Here is a 19,552-nt window from a genome sequence, read left to right as displayed (position 1 = left end):
AATTATATTTGTTTTTTACAAATATATTTATCCTCCTGAATAGAGCTTAAATTGTTGTGTTTTATGGAAAACACATGATGCTTGATATTTTTAGGAAAAAATTATATTTGTTTTTTACAAATATATTTATCCTCCTGAATAGAGCTTAAATTGTTGTGTTTTATGGAAAACACATGATGCTTGATTTCTCCTTGAGTCAGAAGTATTTCTCAAGTTATCCCAAATATATTTTATTTCCTTAAAAGGGAGCTTGAGGGACAGATGGCTAGGATAAAGCCTTTTATAATAATTACAAGTACTGGCTTCCGCTGTAAACGTAGCCTGCAGAGTTCCTATCAGCATTTCTATCAAAGGCCTGAGCTTCTAAGCCTTTATTTGTATTTTTATTTTGTTTTGGTTTTTGCTGGAGACATTTCCAAATTTATGCTTTAGATACCATAATAACAGAAGTTGTATAGAACTGCGTAAAAACTACAAGGAAAAAAAATTTACCAGAAGGTCATATGACATAATGCATAATGAAATGCTACTATTTCAACAGAAGTGACACAGACGGTAGGGGGAGAATGGGAACCTTAGAGGAAGGACCACTGAAGTCTTGAGCTCAGGTTTGGGCTCCTGGTCTTCACGCCCCACTTGCCTTACAGTCCGGACCTCGGTTCCCTCAAGCATGAAAGAACAAATAGAAGCCGAACACCAGTGCTGGTGATTGAAGCCAAGGTCTCACGCATGCTAGGCAAGTGCTCTATCACTGAGCTGAACCCTCAGCCCTTCTTAGTTTTTATTTTGAGACAAAGTCTCACTAAGTTTTCCAGGCTGACACTGAACTTGAGATTGTCCGGTATCAGCCTCCTAAGTAGCTCTAATTATAGGTGCATGCCAACATATCCAGTTAGATTACCTTTTATTTATCATTTGTAATGAGATTAATTGTGCCCCCCAAATTCTTTTGTAGACGCCTACCCCCAGAATATGTTAAGCCTCACCCTCCTCTCAGAATGGGACTATAACGGGAGATAGTGTCTTTGAAAGATGTGATTAAATTAGGATGAAGCCCCGGGAGAGGCCCTGCTCCAATCTGACATCTGAACAGAGAGGTACCAGGGATACAAATGGGGAATGACTGCAAGGGCACACCAACAGGCCCCGCCTGCAAGCTTGGGGAGGCCTCAAAGACACTTGGCCGCCACCTTGCTTTTGGACTCTGTCCTAACACATTTGGGCCTCTGGGCAGTCGTGGCAGTCAGGGCACAAGCAAGTGGACATGGCTATGTTTTAACGAAACTTTTTGTATAGACACTGACATCTGATATGTTCACGCTGTTCAATACCACTCTGGTGTAAGGGTCACTGACCACGGATCTCCATCGGGCCCTGTCTCTTCATAGTCCTAAGACTTCTAACATCACCACCTTCAAGACCGAGCTTAAAACATGTAAGTCCGTGGAGGAACTTCAGCCATATCAAGACCATAGTGGTGTACAAGGCTTGGAATTCAGGATTCTAAGGTAACTATGAGATAACTTCCTAGGCACTGAGTACTGAGATTGGGATATTTAGAAGAAAGGCAGCAGTGCCTATGTGATTACTATTGCTTCCTAACATCCAATCTACCATTCTTTTCTCAAGGTTCACTGAAAACTGACAGGAGAACCCCCCACCTACACCTCGCCTCAGAAGCTGGTGCAGCTCCCCAACCCCTGGAGTCAGGTGGCAGCCATGAGGGATGTAGGCCCCACACCATCCTGATGGGAATCTTTCTTCCTGATGTAGGTAGGGAAAATGGCTTTCTCTGTTCTGATTTCTACACCACCAGTTCAACACACATATCGCCCAGCTTCGATGTTTTGCTTCAGTTATGTTCTAGCCTGGCAATAGATTTGCTTTGAAAATTGTGTCATGGTAGAGCTAAAGGAAAAACCCTTTTTATTTTCTTATTTCCTTTGTAGATTTCTTTTTCTTAACCTTCTTTTTAGCCTGATTGCAAAGCTATGATCATTGAACTGTGTCACATTTTTTGGGAGACAGTTATCTTTCATTGCAGATTCGGGATATTACTGTGAGGGGTTTTTCATGGATAGGATTTTCCAGAGATCTCTGTATTCTGCCAGTGGTGACGAACAACCGATTAAGACAACCTAAGTTCTGCTGCTTGCACCTCTCCAAAAAATACAGGGCTGTAGGTTGGACGTGGTGGCGCATGCCTGTAATCCCAGCACTCGGGAGGCTGAGGCAGGAGGATCACTGTGAGTTCGAGACCAGCCTGGGCTACATAGTGAGTTCCAAGTCAGTCTCAACTACATAGTGAGACCCCGTCTCAAAAAACTACAGGGCTTTTTTCTATTTAAAATGCATACCAGATAACAAAATGTCAGTTTTTTGAAAACTACCAGCAGTGATAATGTAACTGCAGACTCCCAGTCCACAGTGTGGCAGCTTTTACTGGTACAGCAAGATCAGGCCCTTGAATCGAGAGCACACCTGGAGGTTGGACACAAGTTTATCTCGTGGCTGATCTGGGATTTCTCCACAAGGGATCAGCCAGAGCTGACAGTGAACTGGGTTTTATATGGGTCAACAGAAGAGGGGTGGGAATAGAGAAGCAAGACATTTGTCATCAGTCCATTGGTTGAGGAAGTTACACTTAGTTTACATGATTTGATGGAAAAGTACACTGGATGCAGATACCTCCTGAGCACAAAGGACAGTGGAGGAGGACCTGTGTGAGGTGTGGGGCGGGTGTGAGCTGGGGGTGGTTCTTTATCAGTCAGGTCAGCTGGACATAGGAAAAACTTTTTTTTTTCTCTCAGAAATCATTTTCTGGCTCAATAACACAGGCTGATAGCTAAGCAATGTGTTATGAATGTTAGTGCTTCTCAACTGAATTCATACAAAAACCCAAGGAATGTTGCAATCGCTATCTTATGGCCAAGGATATTCCTGTTTAGAGGAGATGGCTGGCCCAAACTGACAATGAAGTATGATCACACATAATTAACAGAGAATTCCATTAAATACCTGCTTCCTCTACAATAAGAAAACTACTATCCTACCTCCATGAGTCAGAAATACATTTTGGAGAAAAAAACCAACACACTTTAAAAATACCCACAAATGGGCCGGGAATTTAGCTCAGTGGCACTGAGCCTGCCTCACAAGTGTAAGGGCCTGAGTTTGATCTCTGGTACCAAAAAAAAAAAAAAAAAAAAAAAAAAAACACAAATATAAGGAAAGAAGGAACTAGAGAGGAAATCTTCATCTACAGTGAACACAAGGATGGTCCCAATACCGTATTAAAAGCTCTGCTAAGTAATTGTTGGATGTAATATAATTTGGGCCATACTGACTTGGACACTGGAGGCTGATGCACAACACACCAGCCTGTGGGCCCTGAGCCTTGGGTGTACAGGAGCAACGTCCAGTGGCTTACACTAGAGTGGCAAAGGCACAATCTAGAAGTATATGGTGATTTCCAGGATAAGGAAAAGTACACACAAGTCCATTTCCCCCTGCAAGCTGGAAAATGCTATGGGCTGTGAGCTGTGGGGATAGAGAAAATGTCCAAAGACAATCAAAGAACATCATACAAAAATACAGAAAACAACTGAAGGGAGGCAGGAAATCAGCAATATGCAAATAGTAACAAACTACCTCGCAGGCAATTAATTAAAAGCTGCTGGGCAAGGAGAAGGACAGAAAAAGATCTCCAGGGATCTCAGGTCCTGAAAAGCACAATTGTCTGGGGAACAGGGTGCCGGGCTCCGGCAGTCTAGAGGCTCGCACATGCTGAGGGGTGGTGGAGAAACTGAGGCCGAGGCCAGCGGACACCATCCCCGGGGCCTGCCATCCCTGTGGGCCGTCCGGCAGGATGGAGCAGGGTTGGGATGCAGCAGGGTGTGCTTTTGTGCCTGAGGTCCCCCTTGCATTAGTGCCACGGGGACAGGGAGACGGCTGGTGGACAAGCTTCCCCAACTCTGCAAGCAGTGATCTCCGTCTACTGCAAACCCCGCTGTCTGGAAGAGCAGCTCTTCTAGGTTACACGGAGCATTTACACGCAGTATCTCCAGGCAGAGGTCCCGCGCATCCCATTTCTCTCGGAAATTCCTGAAAACGTCGTGGTCCATGGACACCCTTTGGTATGACATTTCCAAAACAACGCCCTGTCTCCACGTGTGTCAAGAGTTCTCTATTTTTCTCTTCTACCTTACTCACACCTTGAGCATCCTAGGGCTACTTGGGATCTAATGAATTAGCGTGGAGCATAGGAAATATGACTGCTACCATCATACTAACTGCGGCTGAAATTCTTTCATCCATATTTCAAAGCTCTCGTGAGCCTCAATTTCTGTGCTGATAGCAAGTTGTAACTAAATTCAGTGTGATGCCTGTTTATGCAGAAAAACACTGTCACTCCGAGCTTGCCACGTGTCATTTTATTCTCACAATATCTGATAGGCAGACACTGTTGCTCACTTCCAAGGGCAGGAACCACAGCAAGTTCACACAGCTGGGAAGAGCTCGCAAAGCCCAGTCTTTAGGAGCAAGGTAAACAGGATGAAGATGAGCTGCACACGTGCACCGGCTCCGCAGGAGGAATGTGGACATTATGTACCGCAAGCATGGGCTAATAAAACATCAGATTGTGCTTGGAGAAAAACAAAAGAATAACAACCAGGTGCAGAGGAGAGCAGCAGAGTCTCTGCCCGGGCTGACACACCCTGTCTGGCATTGTGGGCACAGGGAGCCCCCAGCAGGGTTTGTTTGGATGAAATGGGGCAAAAACTGGAAATGAAAAGCAACAAGGGAAGGGGCATCCGAGAGACTTACAGCAGCATTCCCCGCAGGTCAGAATGCGCGCCACCTCCAGAGGTCCTGGAGAGGACAGGATCACCTGGACTGGGGCCCTATATTCCTAATGGTTCTCTGGAGCTGCTGGTCTAGCTCTTCTGCCCTTGGTTTCCCAACTTCTCTTGACTCCCTGGCCACCCACACTGGCCCCTCCAGGGCTGTCCAGGTTAAATATCCCTGAGGACTTCGGAGGCTGTATGTACCTTGACTTTGAGGGTCAGGGAGGAGAAGAAGGACAGGCAGAGAAAGAGAAAGAGATCCTGAAAAGAAGGCTAGCATTACTGAAGAGAGAGAATAACAAAACCAGGTTATATAATGGAAAGCAAGGAAAAGGGCTTCCCCTACGACAAATACTGTTGGTGAGGGAATTTCTCATCAAAAACTAAAGAATAAATGAATGAAAGAGCAAAATAAAAGACAGATAATAAGAAACAGGGAGGTAGATATTTTGCAAATGGGAAAGGGACCAAGAGATGGAGAGTGGAGGGAGGGAGAGGAAAGAAAGGGAACTAGAAAGAAGTAAACTGTGTTATGTACGTGAGCCAACTCCCCATGACAACTACGTTCATTATGTACTGCAAACATGGACCAGCAAAAATAAAGATGTTAAAAAATCAAAGGAAAACTTTTGGGTGTCAAACTTAGAGCCATGTGTTGTTTATTTGCTATTTACTTCCTTAACAATAGTTCAAATCTTATTTGAATTGATTGAAACTAGAAGGTTCTTTCGCAATTCCTCTCCGCCTTTTTATTGGTTATTGCCCAGCAGACTTGAGAAACTGCAGCCAAGTGTCTCCTCGTGGAAGAAGAAATACTTCCAAGCAAACCTGCAAATAAGGATGCAGGATCTGTGCCACACTAAACATCATGCACTATCATCCTTATTGGCTTTAGCTTCCTAATTCTGAGACAAAAAGAACAAGCGGACAATGTCTTATTTTTGTAATAAACCTGCTGCATCCCTGGTACCTGTTAAACTGTTCATGTGCCTATTAAACGCACGTTCACCTAGGGGAGATTTTCTGCAGTGCATTATCCAGAAATATGCTGCCTTCTTCCGGTTCTTCTTTGTCTCAGGTATCTTTGTCTCAGGGAATCTTAAGTCTGGTTTTGCAGATCTTTTGGTGCATTGTTGTTTGTTTTTCAGACCAAAAACTTTGTCAAAAAAAAAAAAACAAAACAAAATTTGTTCACAAAACATTTTTTAAAACCTAATATTTCAATAGCTTAAGAAAATTAGTGTTCTATAAGCACAAAGGAAAAACTGGTGCAGTCAAAATAGGAATCCAGTTGTGCTGCAAGAAACTGGATTTTTTTAAAGAAGCTGAACTCCAGCTCTCAATAACACTGATTTAATTTCCTATGGTGTAAATCCATTTGCAGGCACCTCGTGAATAAGTTTGTTCTTTCACACTTCAATGAGTCCTGTCTCTTTTTGAACTTTACAAAGAGACAGACCCAGTGTCCCGGGCCCCAAGGCCTTGCCTTGTTCTCTGTGGGAGTGGACGTCTCCTGACACACAGCTCTGACCTTTTAACACGTGGTCATTGCCCTTCGCCCTTGATCCCTCCCTGGGAATTAGCCATGCACAGAGAACTGCTTTTGTTAACTTGTCATGCCGTACATTCCTGGTACAAAGTAAAGAAGGATTACTGGAGAGAGACAAGGAAAAGAAATTGAATTAGCTATTTTTTGTTTGCTTTTGTCTTTGTTTTTAATGCATTGTCCATGTTTCTACAAGGAGCATATATTTTGTCTTGCAAATAACATAGTGAATTTGGTTTCATTTTCAGATTTCAAACATTCTATCTGTAAATACTGATTAGCTTTGTTTATTTTGGGGTTTTCTTTTGCTTTTCTAAACAACGATACATATTTATGCTAGTAAACTTTTTTATTTTGTACCGGGGATTGAACTCGGGTCCTTGCGCTTGCAAGGCAGGCCACCGAACCACTGTGCTAAATCCCCAGCCCTATGCTAGTAAACTTTTTAATTAAATAATTACAGCTAGAATATAGCTTATCAGAAGAAATCTCCTGAGTCCTTTGTTTAGTGTCTCTGTCATCTCCTGGATGGTCCATTTGAGTCTTACCAGGGAGGGGACTCTTCCACCATCCCTTCCAGAGTCCCAGAGTTACCTCACAGCACACTGAGACCTGAAGGCCTAGGCTGTGGCAATGTTCTCCTCAGTACAAGCTGTTGCCTGTGGGTAGAAGGGGTGCCTGATCCTTTTCGGTCAGGAACTTCCTGATGCCTGGCACCATGCACCTGAGACCTTCTTGGAGAAGGCCAGCCTTGATGAAAAATGGAGGTGGATTAGTGGTCAGCACCTGCTGCCCGTCTGTGTGAACCACTGGCGATGGCTCAGAGCAGAATCTGGAAGGCTGTGAGGACCAGGCTGGCAAGGGGCCTCTAGGCTGCACGGCAGAGGACAATCACATTGGCTGGAGCTTCTGCACCGGAAGTCCCGGCAGTCTCAGCAGTCCTGGAAGTCCCGGAAATCCCAGAAGTCCCAGAGAGCCAGGAAAGACTCCTTCCCAGCAGGGCCATCTCGGGTGGTGGTAGATTTCTTAAGAGAGGAGGCCTGTGGGAGGACACTGGGAGCTGGATTATGCCTTAAAGGATGTACGGGCCCCCTTCCCCACTCTGCCTGTCTCTCCTTCCTTCCCTGCCCCAGGGTGAGTGGCTTCATGTGCAGCTGCCATGACTATTTTGACACCAGGGAGCCTCCAAAACTGATCTGGAATCAGTGTTTCCTCCTTCAAGTTGATTTACCTCAGGTCTTGGTTACCCTAATGGAGAGCTCACGAACACACTGACTATATGTGCTTTACAAGGTCCAGGATGTTTTATTTTCTCCCTCATGAAGTAGGATTTCGCTTAAGACATAATCCTCTATCCAGAAAAAATGCATATAGAATAATAGTGGAGAGTATGGAGATTTTACTCTGGACAGAATCTTCCATATCACGTTTTTACATAGCATGATAGCATCTAAAGTATGTACTCTAAGTATATTTTCTCTGACACTATAAAGGCATGTAATAGATATGAATTTCAATGGCAAAGCTAAATAAATAATCCATTCACGGTTCTGAGATTTAGTAAATCTTGAAAAATATTGATAGTTTTTCTACATTTTTCAAAGTATCTAGGAAATATTCATTCCAAATTTTATTTTTTACATTCAGTTTTGCTTGGAATAGAAGCTCCCTGTAAATTTAGTTGTACTATGATTTCATTTCAGTTCTTAGATTAAAATTGGTAATAACTAAAAGAAGAAACCAAATAATTTTAAACATTTGAATATATTTGAATGTCTCTTGGACATTTTATAAGAATAATTAATTCCCAAAAGATAAAATTATTTAAATTGTTTAGCAAAATGATGGCATATAATGACAATTATTACCAATCTATATTTTTTCATTATTGTAATGTTTCTTGTCAATATTATAATTCATTATATTTCACTTTAGAAAGACTAATGACTATTTCAGTTTTATATCAATCCATTTATAGCCCAATTTACACTGGATTATCTTGGTTAAATTATAAAAATCAATCAAAAATATTTCTGGATTAATAGTGTAAATGCTGTGACTTTAAAAGGATTCGTTACAGCTATTGTTTCTTCTCAATACTGAGCTCTCCATAATATGGAGTGAATCTAATAAAATTGCTCATTTTTTTTAGGCCACATCAAGTTTCCAGAGTGTAACAGATGTACCTCCTTCTACAAGCGCGTGCCTTGGTGTCCTTTGTCTGATGACAGGAACGTGTCATTACAGGGAGTCAGCACAATGACGAGTGGGAGCCTCGGCAGAGACTTCTCACCCACTGAACTTTGCTCCTGTTCTTACTCCTGTTAAGAAGTGCATCGTGCCAGTTACAGGAATTGCGCCTTCAAGAAACGGGGGTGTGCATATCCTTCCTTAGCAACATCGTTGCTGCCTGTGGCCAATGCTTGCTGGGCGCCTGTGCCAGGAGTACCCTGGGAGCAGCCGTGTCCAGCACCACAGAAACGAGTGGGGTCAGAAAACAAACTTACCACCAGCCTTCGCAGGAGTCTCCCAATTTCCTGAATCATAAGACAGGTTTCGAAAGACCAACACCTGCAAGGGACGAAGGGTGAGCCCAAGGAAAAACAACAAGGGAGAAGCAATCAGACTCCCCGTGTTGCAACTGACTTCCCCGGACTTGCCTTCCTCCCTACTGCACAACTCCCACTTTGCAGGAACCATGCTCTCATCTGCTCTCTCAGCACGTTGCTGGTTCCTGCTGTGGTTTTCTCGCTTACCAATGTGCCGTGTTAGATAAATGTCTCATCCAGTCTGCGACACAGATTTCTGACTCCGTGTTTCTGAAATCCTTCGGTCAACACACACAGTGCCAGCGTACGGGGAGTGCAGGTGGGCTTTGGGCCGCTCTCTGCCCCACACATGACGCTGGCATGGGGGAACACTCGGTCCTGGGCTGTGGTCAATGCAGGAAATCCTTTCTCTCTAGTGCCACACAGCCGCTAAACAATTCAGGTGGGTCTTCTTCCCTTTTCTTGAATGAAATCCTAGCAAAAATAGCGTGTCCATCTGGAGATACAGAGTTATTCTCATGAGATCAGGATATTCACAGCACAATTTTTTTCATTTTTAACTGTCTTGTATTTTTAAAAATAAAAATTGCCCAGAATTTCCTAATTTTTGTAGGCTTTAGCATTTTGAAAGCGGGAAGATGACAAGAATATGAACTTATTCTTAATGCCAAAGGCAAACCAACAACAAGGAAAAGATGGAAACAAAAACAAACAAGCGCGGAGGAATGTGATTTTACTGAAGCGATTGCGAGAGAATGAACAGCCTTGAGCCAGGGGCCAGAACGTCTTCACAAGGCAGCTTGCTCAGAATTTTATAGGGAGGAGAGTACGAGTTGCAGGTGTGCTGATTCTATACTTGGGACTGAGCTGTCACTGGGGAGGTCTCGCAGGCAAGCTGGTGAATAGTTAATGCTTGTCTGGTGTCTGGCTGGTTTCAGGAGAGGGTGGGCAGGAGGAACCCAGCTAATCTTTTAGGAAACAAAGAACAGAACTTCAGAGGGTCTGTGTTGGGAATGATGCCAAGTAAACCGTCAGCAGATCCTGTGGGACCAGGAGAAGAAGGGCAGTGAACCCACCCTAAGTAAAATATTGTCAGAGTTGGGGTCTCAGATGTCCCCACAGCTCTGTGTGCTGAACGCCTGGAGCCTGTGGCACTGCTGGGAGGTGGGAGAACCTTTAGGAGGGGGGCCTGGTGCAGGGAAGTTAGGTCAATGGAGGCACCTGTGAAGGGGGTGCTGGGACTCTGGTGCCTCCCTCTCCCTTCACTTCCTGTCTGCCATGAGGCGAGCAGCTATGTCCACTGTGATGTTTGGCCTCGCCATAACCCCAACGCCAAGGAGCACACTGGTCCCTCCCAGGTGTCTTGTTGTGCAATGAAAAGATGCCTCACACCTCATGCAAAGGGGCATTCTTTGCAGCCATCTATGTCTTGGACAACAAAAGGTGAGATTTCAGTAAACAAAAGTCTTGGGGTTTGTTTTGTTTTTAGATTACACATACAAGTAAGATCCTAAAGCATGTGCCTTTCTGCACCTGGATTTTCACCTTTACTTGTCACAGTTATAATATCCTCCGAGTTCCATCTGTACTGTCACGGATGACAGAACTCCCTTTGTTTTTAAGACTCAACAGTATTCCTTTGGGTACCTAAGCCACTTCAGTCTCCTAGAAATAGAGTTGAAAGGTGGTTTCTTGAGACTCGAGGGAAGACAGAAGCATGGTGACGGGAAAAGATACCGATCACACAGTATGTGCAAACCGCTGATACCAAGACACCATTCTTGGAAGACCCAGACAAAGCTAGAGCCAGGAGTTAGAGTGGAGGACACCACATGCCTCCTGTGTGGACCAACAAGGACCTATCAGACGTTCTGAAAATCCCATAAGCAATCCTCATTCTACGTGTGCCCCATGTTTTCATGCCTTGTAGATGGGCACGTATTTGTGCAACAAAGTTTATCCCGGCATTCCTTAGGACTGCGGCAATGCAGATAACAGGCTTTCCACAGACCACTCCCCAGCAATGGTTGCGCCCTCCGTGGGCTCCTGGCAGCTCCTGCCTGGGTGTCCAATGCGGGGCTCCGTGTCCAAGCAGCACATATCATCTTCTCTCTATTATTTTTAGCTAATAAAAATTCTAGTGTCAACCTCCTTAAACATACCCACAGTTCACTATGGTAGGTGTGTATCCCCACTGGGATGCTTGGTTATTCTTCACTATTAATCTTTTTTTTTTTTCAGCTTTAATTGAGTTTATCGGTACATTTTAGGATACAGTACAGTTACATTCATTGTTGGGATCTTGTACCTCTACATGACAAGTCTTGATTCTCATTTTTTTCCCTTACCCCTGCCCTCCCTTCACCCCCTCCTCCCCTCCCCATCTACAAACACTTTATTTTCATCTTTTCATTATCTCACATTTTTTTCTTTTCCCTTATTACCTTTCTCCTACCCATCCCACCTTCCCTACACCTTTAGCTCCTTTCTTCACTATTAATCTTGTGATTCTTGGTAGACTCTGTACGGGGCTCCAGTAGACAGTGCATAGTTCAGTTAGGGGTAATTCAGTTTTGACACTGTAGTGGCCACAGTTAATAAATTTCTAGTGTTCTCACCACAAAAAATGATAAATGATGAAGTGTTAGGTGTGGTGATTACCTTGATTGGCTTTCAAATATATGAAAGCATCACATTGTGTCCCATAAATGTATCCAATTGTTAATTGTCACTTAAAAATTAGAAAACCAAAGGCTGCAGAAGATTAACTATTGCTGTTTTCTGAAGCACAGAGCTCTGGTCAAGTTCAACACGGTTATTAACAGACGCTAAATAAACTAAGGTCTACATTATAATTATATGAATTGGACATCTTCAAATTAAAATTTTTCCTTTCATATACATAGGATATTAATTTTCACAATAGTTTTTTAACAGAGTGTGATGGTATCTTTAGAAACAAAATGGTAGCTTATACAAGCAATTCTTTAAAAACTGTCTAGGGAAACAATTCTCAGAACTTTTGCTCTCAGAACTTCTCTACACTCAAAAGCTACTGAGGGCACACAAGAGTTTTTATTTCTATAGTTTATTTTTGTGGTTTTTTACTACACTAGAAATTAAAGCAGAATTATAAAATATCTTTATGAATACATTAAAAGTAACAATAAACCCATCACTGTGATTTTATAGTTAATATACAATTTGTAGCAATATACACAGCAATGTTATGAAAAATATTTTCCAAAGTAAAAGTTAGTAAGAAAAGTGCCATTTGCACTTTATAAATTACAAAACATTGCAATGCCTACCTTAATATTGGGATTTGGAATCTCATGTTGGTTTCTGCATTCTATCATATATATTGTTTTGTTGAGGCAAATAAAGAAAATCCAGCTGTCTACAGACATAGTTTGCAAAGGGGAAAAGCAGCCTTTTGGATGAGTATAAATGCTCTTGTTTGTAGTACAACAAAACCTCAGTAAACCGTAGCGTCTTAAAGATGAGTTACATTGTGGGATCCAAGACTGTTCCGGAGCGGTTCTCACTGTGCCATGGCAACCTCTCAGTCCACCTTCCTCTCTGAATGCATCCTTTACTCCTGTGTGATTCTGCACTGTTGTGCAAAATATGTCTTACGAGAGGATTTAGTTATGGAGGAATTCAGGTCTTATAAATGTGGACTCATTTCACTTGCGTCATAAAAGCACCCTTTGATATCACCACATAACACATCCGAAACATCTTTCGTGGCTGAGAAACTCTTAGTGTTGGATAGAAGCTTTCTTAAATTCTAATTTGTATTTAAAAGGCTGACGTTTAACAGGGCGGCCGATACCGTCAGTTGTTTTACTCAAATTAAAAGCCTCATCTCTTCATTTTTGCGACGACTTCTGCTGAACACCCAGTTCCCAGGGCTGCAGCTTTTCTGCTGCCTGATTTCCATGAGACGAGGGGCTGGCTCGGGAGGCACCACTCCCGGACGCTCTGCCTGGGTGGGGCTTTGTGCTGTGCCAGTGGCTCCTGCTTCTTCACATGATAGAAAAGGAGTCTGCTAAAATCCATCCCTCCGGCTTCATCAAGGATGTTCTCACGTTAAACAGGAATGGCACCTTCCTTCCTCCCTTCCTCCCCCTCCTTCCTCCTTCCATTCCTTGCTTTCCCTTCTCCCCTCTGTCGCTCCCTTTCCTTCTCTTCCTTTCTTCCTATGAAAAAACTGCAATGACTGCTATGAGAAATTGTTTAGAGCCACTGCTGTCATTTGCACTGAAGAAGCCAGTGGTTTCCAGGGCAAATGGCAAATCTCATCATAGTATGATTGCAAGAGCAACTTTGACTTTGTTTTGTTTTTTGGTACCAGGGATCAGTTGGGTCCTTGCACTTGTGAGGCAGGCAGCGGAACTACTGAGCTAAATCCCCAGCCCTGTTACCATATTTTTAAAAGATACATTTTTTTCTAGGACTGGGATGTAGCTATTGCAGAGTGCTCGCTTAGCATGCACAGGCCCTGTGTTCAATCTCCAGCACTGCCAAAAGCAACCTTCTGTAAATGTCACACAGCAGCCTGGGTACCTATTAGCAGGCCTTCTAAATGCAACGCAATAATAATAATCAGGGATTGCCATTGTGCCTTCCAGATTTCCTTGAATAATTGTCCCAGGTTCCCTGCTGCTACTGTGGGGGCTTTCTCTGCTTTCTGACGACTCTACCCTGCGCAGTCTAAGTTGTCCGCCCCTCCCCACTCCCGAAGTTCGTCCCACACCAGCCAGTGTTTAAAGCAGCCTGCTTGGTTTCTTTGAAGCAGGAGAGGAGACGGCCGCTCAGACCAAGCACCCAGACACGGAGGAGCGAGAAGTTGCTTTACCACCAGTGACTCACCAAGGGACTCGTCACCTCAGGAGCCCCGAGCAGGGCTTGGCTTTCGCTTATATACTCTTGTGTGTCTACTTTCACACATCCTGTGCTTGTCACTGGTGGGCAGATAGGAGCCTATAAGTGGTTAGGGGAGCGGGAAGTTCTGGTGGGACTTTTCGAGACACTTAGGCCCCTGTGAAAATATCTCAAAAGCAGCTGTGAGCTGCCAGGTACTTTCTACAGTGGGAGGTGGTTTCCGCCCTCATCTCCTTGCGTCTTGTGAAAGCTCAAATGCTAGGGCATATTACACAAATGTTCAACTTCTTTTCAAATGCACAGAGATCTGGCAATTTTAAAAAATATTCCAAGTTGAAGGCATTTCTCTTGAAAAGCTAGCAAAGCATAAATGTGTTTCAAGAAACAAAACACAGCACAAGCCCCCAGGCAGAGGGTTTGCGGGAATCGCTGGGCAGCACGGAGGATGCGTAGCTCTGGAACCTCTCCCATGCCCAGCCTTTGGTCATCAGTGATCTTACTCAACAACCTTTCTTTTCTTGGTGAAGACTCTGTGCTGGGTTTCACTCGCTGTACATTCTTCTAAACCACTGGTCTATGCAAAACACGAACCATTTCAACATTCACTTGAACGGCACAACACTTTGGGCAAAAGAACCGCAGGCCGGAGTCCCCCTGCAGAGTTTCCATGGTGAGTGCTTGGAACTCTGGGCTCCAGATCCTGGTGACCGAGCTCAACTGGCCACAGGCACTGTGGGCAAGCTGGACCCTGGAAGTTAGGGAAAGTCCTCATGTTAGCTTGCTAGCAAAGCCATGATGCAATATAGCAGCAGAGTATTTCTCATATTCTGAAAGTTGAAAGCCAAGATCAAGGAATTGGCATGGTTGGCATCAGCCTTGGCTTGCAGTTGGCCTCTTTTGCAGTGACTCACGTGTGCTTTGCTACCTGGTGGAATCTTTGCTACCGCTGGAGTCTCCTCCAGTCCCAACATCCTCTCCTCGCAAGCACATCCAGCACATCCGACTGGGACACACCCTGGAGGCCTCATCTGAGTGTAATTCCCTCATTGAACCCTATCTGAAGTAGTCACATTTGGAGGTATGATTGGCTGATAGGGTTTCAACATAAAGCTTGAGTCCATACAAATTCACAGTACCCAATTTATGTGTGTTTGTTGTTTGCTGGAGTGAGTGATCCTTCTCACACATCAAGAAATCAGAGTCAGTATAGGGTTAATATTTCCCTTCATCAGACAAAGACAAATATCCCAGCTCCTGGAAAAGGGAAACATTCCTCTCCTCTACACTCTTGTCTGCTCAGGACCTCAAACGACAGACTGACGCTGGGGATTTAGCTCAGTGGTATCGATGCCTGCCAAGCAAGCACAAGGTCCTGACTTCAATCCCTGGTATCTCCCCCCCAAAAAAAACGATGGACTGATGCCCATCCATGTGGCCGAAAGTAATTTTCTTTAGTGAGTCAACTGATCTACATGCTATCTTTTTCTGAAAATACCCTCGGAGACACACGAGGAAGAGTTTTACTAGTCATCTGGGCACCCCAGAGCCCAGACTGGTTGATTTAGGAAATTAACCCCCACAGACACACCACCGCCATCAACATCTACTCTAAGGGCGAAGGATCATTGCTTCTTGAATAGGTAACAAAATGTAACGAAGGAAAGCATGTGGGCTTGAGAGTGTGACAGTCTTTCTGACAGCAAACCCTTTCCACTCTATCTGCTGCCTCTCACTGAACTGTTTTCTACAGTTTCAGGGCTTCATTCTTCAGTTTTCTTTGATGTGTTTGGGGCAGGAGAATGTGAAGGAAGACGGTGACTGAATGCTGGCACCAGGTCGAAGCTTCTGGTCTCCCTTCTGGACATGTACGTGGGTGTCCACGCAGCATCTTAATACAGAATCCACACAAATTTATTTTCATGGACTCACAAGTAGAGGCATTGCCTTGTTCAGTATGACTTACTCCACTTGGAAGTATTTATCCTTTTTAATCTCACAAGTACATGTGAGTCATAAGCACATTTATGAGAAAATATGGTTCCCTTTCTACAGGATTCCAAGTCCTTTGTAATTGATGGTGAAAACAGCACAACTACTGCACATTCTAAACCGCAGACAGACCACCGTTCTCATTACCTGGGCTCCACCTGAAGCTAGGCTGCTTCTGAAATTGTACTCACAGCTGCTTGTTCATGATCATACACTGAGTGTCTTCTCTAGGTCACAGTGTCGGCCGTCTGTTCTGCCGTGCCGAACGTGGAGTGTGACTTTCAGAAGTATACACATACACTGCACCCTGATGCATGCATCAAAACTTGTCCTTTCCGACCATTAACAACCCACCTATTTTATGACCCGCAGCTACTGCTCATTTTCTGCAAACCATTGAGATGCCTTCATATAACATTTGCCTCTTTAAAACTTAGCACTAAAAAGATATCTGTAGAGATCATACTCTTCTCAAATGTAACAGTAATTTTAAAGGAAAATACCCAGTTTTTAAAAACATTTTTAATAGCATTGGTATCACTTTTCAGTAAGTAGTATAAAAGGAAAAAATCAAACAGGTGTCTCCTTAGGCTCATCTCCCAGGCAAGCATGGTCCTCTCTGTTCGTGGTTACAGAGGAACGCACTGGTGACCGCCAGCAGGGAACTCACTGTCCTTGGTGTACAAAACACCGAGCATTTCAGCCCCCGAGCCGCTCACTGTCTCTCTCTTATGTGAGAATATGCATATGCAAAACACGAGCAGAGAAAACAGACGCGGAGGAGGGAGAAGTTCGAACAATTCCGCAAACTACCTACTCTGATGCTTCAAAGATATTTCAATGCCAACACTCATTCGTTTCATTCCTACTACTAGTTTCTTAGTTCGTGGAAAAGAGTGTTTCGTGTAGCTTCTGTCTGCTTCCTCTTTGTGAGCATCTTTTTTATGTTTCATGCTCTGAGTAGCCACTTTGAAGATAGGATACTAGTGTGTTAACTACTTTTATTCTCTTATTATGAAATGTTTTATTTTTCATAAAGTACAGAAGAGTGGGACAGCGTTTACCACAGAGCAGGAACGCTCCTGTCCTCTGGGTGCAAACAGTGAGGAGATGAGGATTTTGATCCTGGTAAAATGTGATGTTGTGCAGATATTTTAGAGGATTTCTGAATGTTTACACAGCCCGAAGAATGTAAAATTGTCTTGAGTCCTTTCTGTGTCTTGCTGCTGTAATATGCTTTGATGGTTTTGCTCACAGTCCCTTTCTGAGAAAACTGGAAAGCCCACAGGACACGTGTCCATGTCTGTGGGAGACGCGGTGCACCCCTGAAGTCAGCGCGACCTCAGACTCCTGGCCGCCCTCGCTGCCTGGAATCCGCTGCGTCGGCACAGGGTCTCCATTCCGGGCAAAGGGGTCTCCCTGCGTGGTCCTCTCCTCACTCAGTTTCTCCCCAGAAAACAGCCCTCCTACAGCGGCCGGGGTTTGTCAGGAGACTCAGCTGCATTTGTTTGCACTTCGCAACACCGGCAGGCGGAGCATCACTGCGAGTTCGACTTCTCTTCCCAGGTGAAGAATATAAGGTGCTACAGACGTGCTCACTTTTCTTCTGAACGCTAAAGTGCGCACAAGCAGTGCACACCTCCATGCGCATGTGTGTGCACATGCCTTCTTTTGTAAAATGAAACAGTTGTTTGCATATACTACATCAAAAACAGCCAAAGCCTGGCGTGGTGGGGCACGCCTATAATCCCAGCACTCGGGAGGCTGAGGCCGGAGGATCGCTGTGAGTTCGAACCAGCCTGGGCTACACAGTGAGTTCCAAGTCAGTCTCAACTACATAGTGAGACCCTGTCTCAAAACAAACAACAACAACAACAAAAACAGCCAAACTCTGTCTACAATTATAATATTTGCACACCTAAAGGTGGTAAAGATTCAAGGTCAATTAATGTTTTGACTGCAATTTGGATACTTTAAATAATTAAACTGCATACAGCATTTGCTGTGCTTTGCTCACTGCTGACACTCGCAGTACAGCGCATGATGGTACTGAGGGGGGGGCTTAAAATATGGGGTTCATGAGAGGGGTCGATGCATGGACTCAGGCTCCTCCCCCTAAGTCGGTCAGGCCCCGTCTGGGTTCGGCCATCCATGCTTGGAATCCCTGGACCCTGGGGAGGCTGAGGCAGGAGGATGGCAAGTTCAAACCCAGCCTGGTTTAGTGACTGAGGGAGACCCTGTTTCTAAAGGAAAAGTAAACAGGACTGGGATGGAGCTCAGTGCGAAGGCCCTGGGTTCCATCCCCAGTACAAAAATGAAACAAAAGCACAACACAGTGAGCCCCGCCCTGATGTGTCTTGCGCTGGTTCCCTTTCCTTCTCCACACATTGGGCCACAGCCAGAGAGGGGATGGGCTTCTGAGCCCCCAGGACTGTGAGACAAATAAACCTCTTTGCTTAGCAAACAGCTAGCACAGCATAAATCTGTTGGGGACTCTCTTTGGTGGTGTCCCGAGGTGGCTCAGGGCATCACAAACAAGAGACTTTTTTCTCTTTAACTATTGGTTGTAGACACCCGCTGCATATTGGATTTAGTGATCTCTACGCATTGTTCCAGTCATCCAGTTGGTCCACTGGCCTTTTGATGTTTTTCTTTGAAAAGAGATCGTCGAATACACCAAGGCTCTTAATTTCTCACTTTTAGGTTTGAGTTTAGAGAAACTTTGTTATTAAATCTTTTTCCACTGCCAGAGCACAAAAAGACCTTCCTGAATTGTTCCCGTTAATTTACCTTTCATGTTGAAGTATACATTCAATACAGAGCCCTTTCACGTGTAGTGTAGGGCAGGGGCTAAATTTTAGTTGTTTCTAAATAGTTGAAAAATATATTTTAAATTCTCTAAGATGCTGCTTTTTGTTTAATTTTATGTAAGTATTTTTCCAAGCTCTGCTATGATGCTGTTAGCTTTTTGCCTCTATGAAAAAACAGCTTGAAATAATCATCTTAGAATGAGCAGAGGTGGGTTTTGGCTCGCGGTTCAGAAGTTTCAGCACACGGTCGGCTCCCCACCGCTTCTGTGTCTGTGCAGAGCAGGGCATCAGGTGGGCCCGGGGCACAGAAGCCTCTCACTTCCTCACTTCGTGGAGGAAGAGAAGGGAGCAGGAAGGGCCAGAGTCCTCACGTCCGCTTCAAGGACCCCGCCTCAGTTCCTTTCACCAGATCCCTCCTCGTAAAGCCCTACTCCATGCGCTGTGCGCTGGGGTCCATGCCTTTGACACGCAGGCTTTTGGTATCTACTGACCCAACCATGACAAATACATTAGTTTGTGTTTCTTTTTCTGCCAACACCTTGTGTATCTTTTTTTTTCTTTTCAATTGATATGATTTTGTGCTGGTAGCTTTGAAGTAAATTGCCCTCTTGACTCTTCTTTAAGGTCATAAAGAGACTATTTAAATCTATCAAGCATATTCATTTTACCCAAGGAGAGGGAAAAAAGTAAGACTCAGAAAAGTTCCAGTGTTTAAGCTGTGACATAGAAAAAGGGGATTGCAATTAGCATAACCACTGCTTTAGTTATTGGGAAGACACTCTGCATTAGTTCAAAGGAGGCTCTCTTCTATAAGAGGTGGTTACAGACATATATACCACTGATAGGGTCTATAAGATGTGACTCTATTTGAATAAAAATCTCAAATGTCATCTATCAATTTGCTCATGATGCCTAAGGTGC

The 19,552-nt window shown here is 44.2% G+C and overlaps 1 long non-coding RNA gene across 1 annotated transcript; it reads right to left on the bottom strand.

The window, feature by feature from the left end:
* Window positions 1-6,791: 6,791 nt before the first annotated feature.
* Window positions 6,792-12,290, bottom strand: LOC117285968. Its single transcript, XR_004517086.1, has 4 exons — window positions 12,254-12,290; window positions 9,150-9,438; window positions 8,901-8,964; window positions 6,792-7,433 (listed from the first exon to the last, which is right to left on the bottom strand). It is a non-coding gene; the product is annotated as an uncharacterized LOC117285968 (long non-coding RNA).
* Window positions 12,291-19,552: the final 7,262 nt, after the last annotated feature.

This window comes from Fukomys damarensis, unplaced genomic scaffold, assembly GCF_012274545.1.
Source record: "Fukomys damarensis isolate Sample0158 unplaced genomic scaffold, DMR_v1.0_HiC HiC_scaffold_14, whole genome shotgun sequence".
Classification (NCBI taxonomy): Eukaryota; Metazoa; Chordata; class Mammalia; order Rodentia; family Bathyergidae; genus Fukomys; species Fukomys damarensis.
Note: the sequence above shows the minus strand (reverse complement) of the source record. Positions and strands in the feature narration are given on the sequence as shown.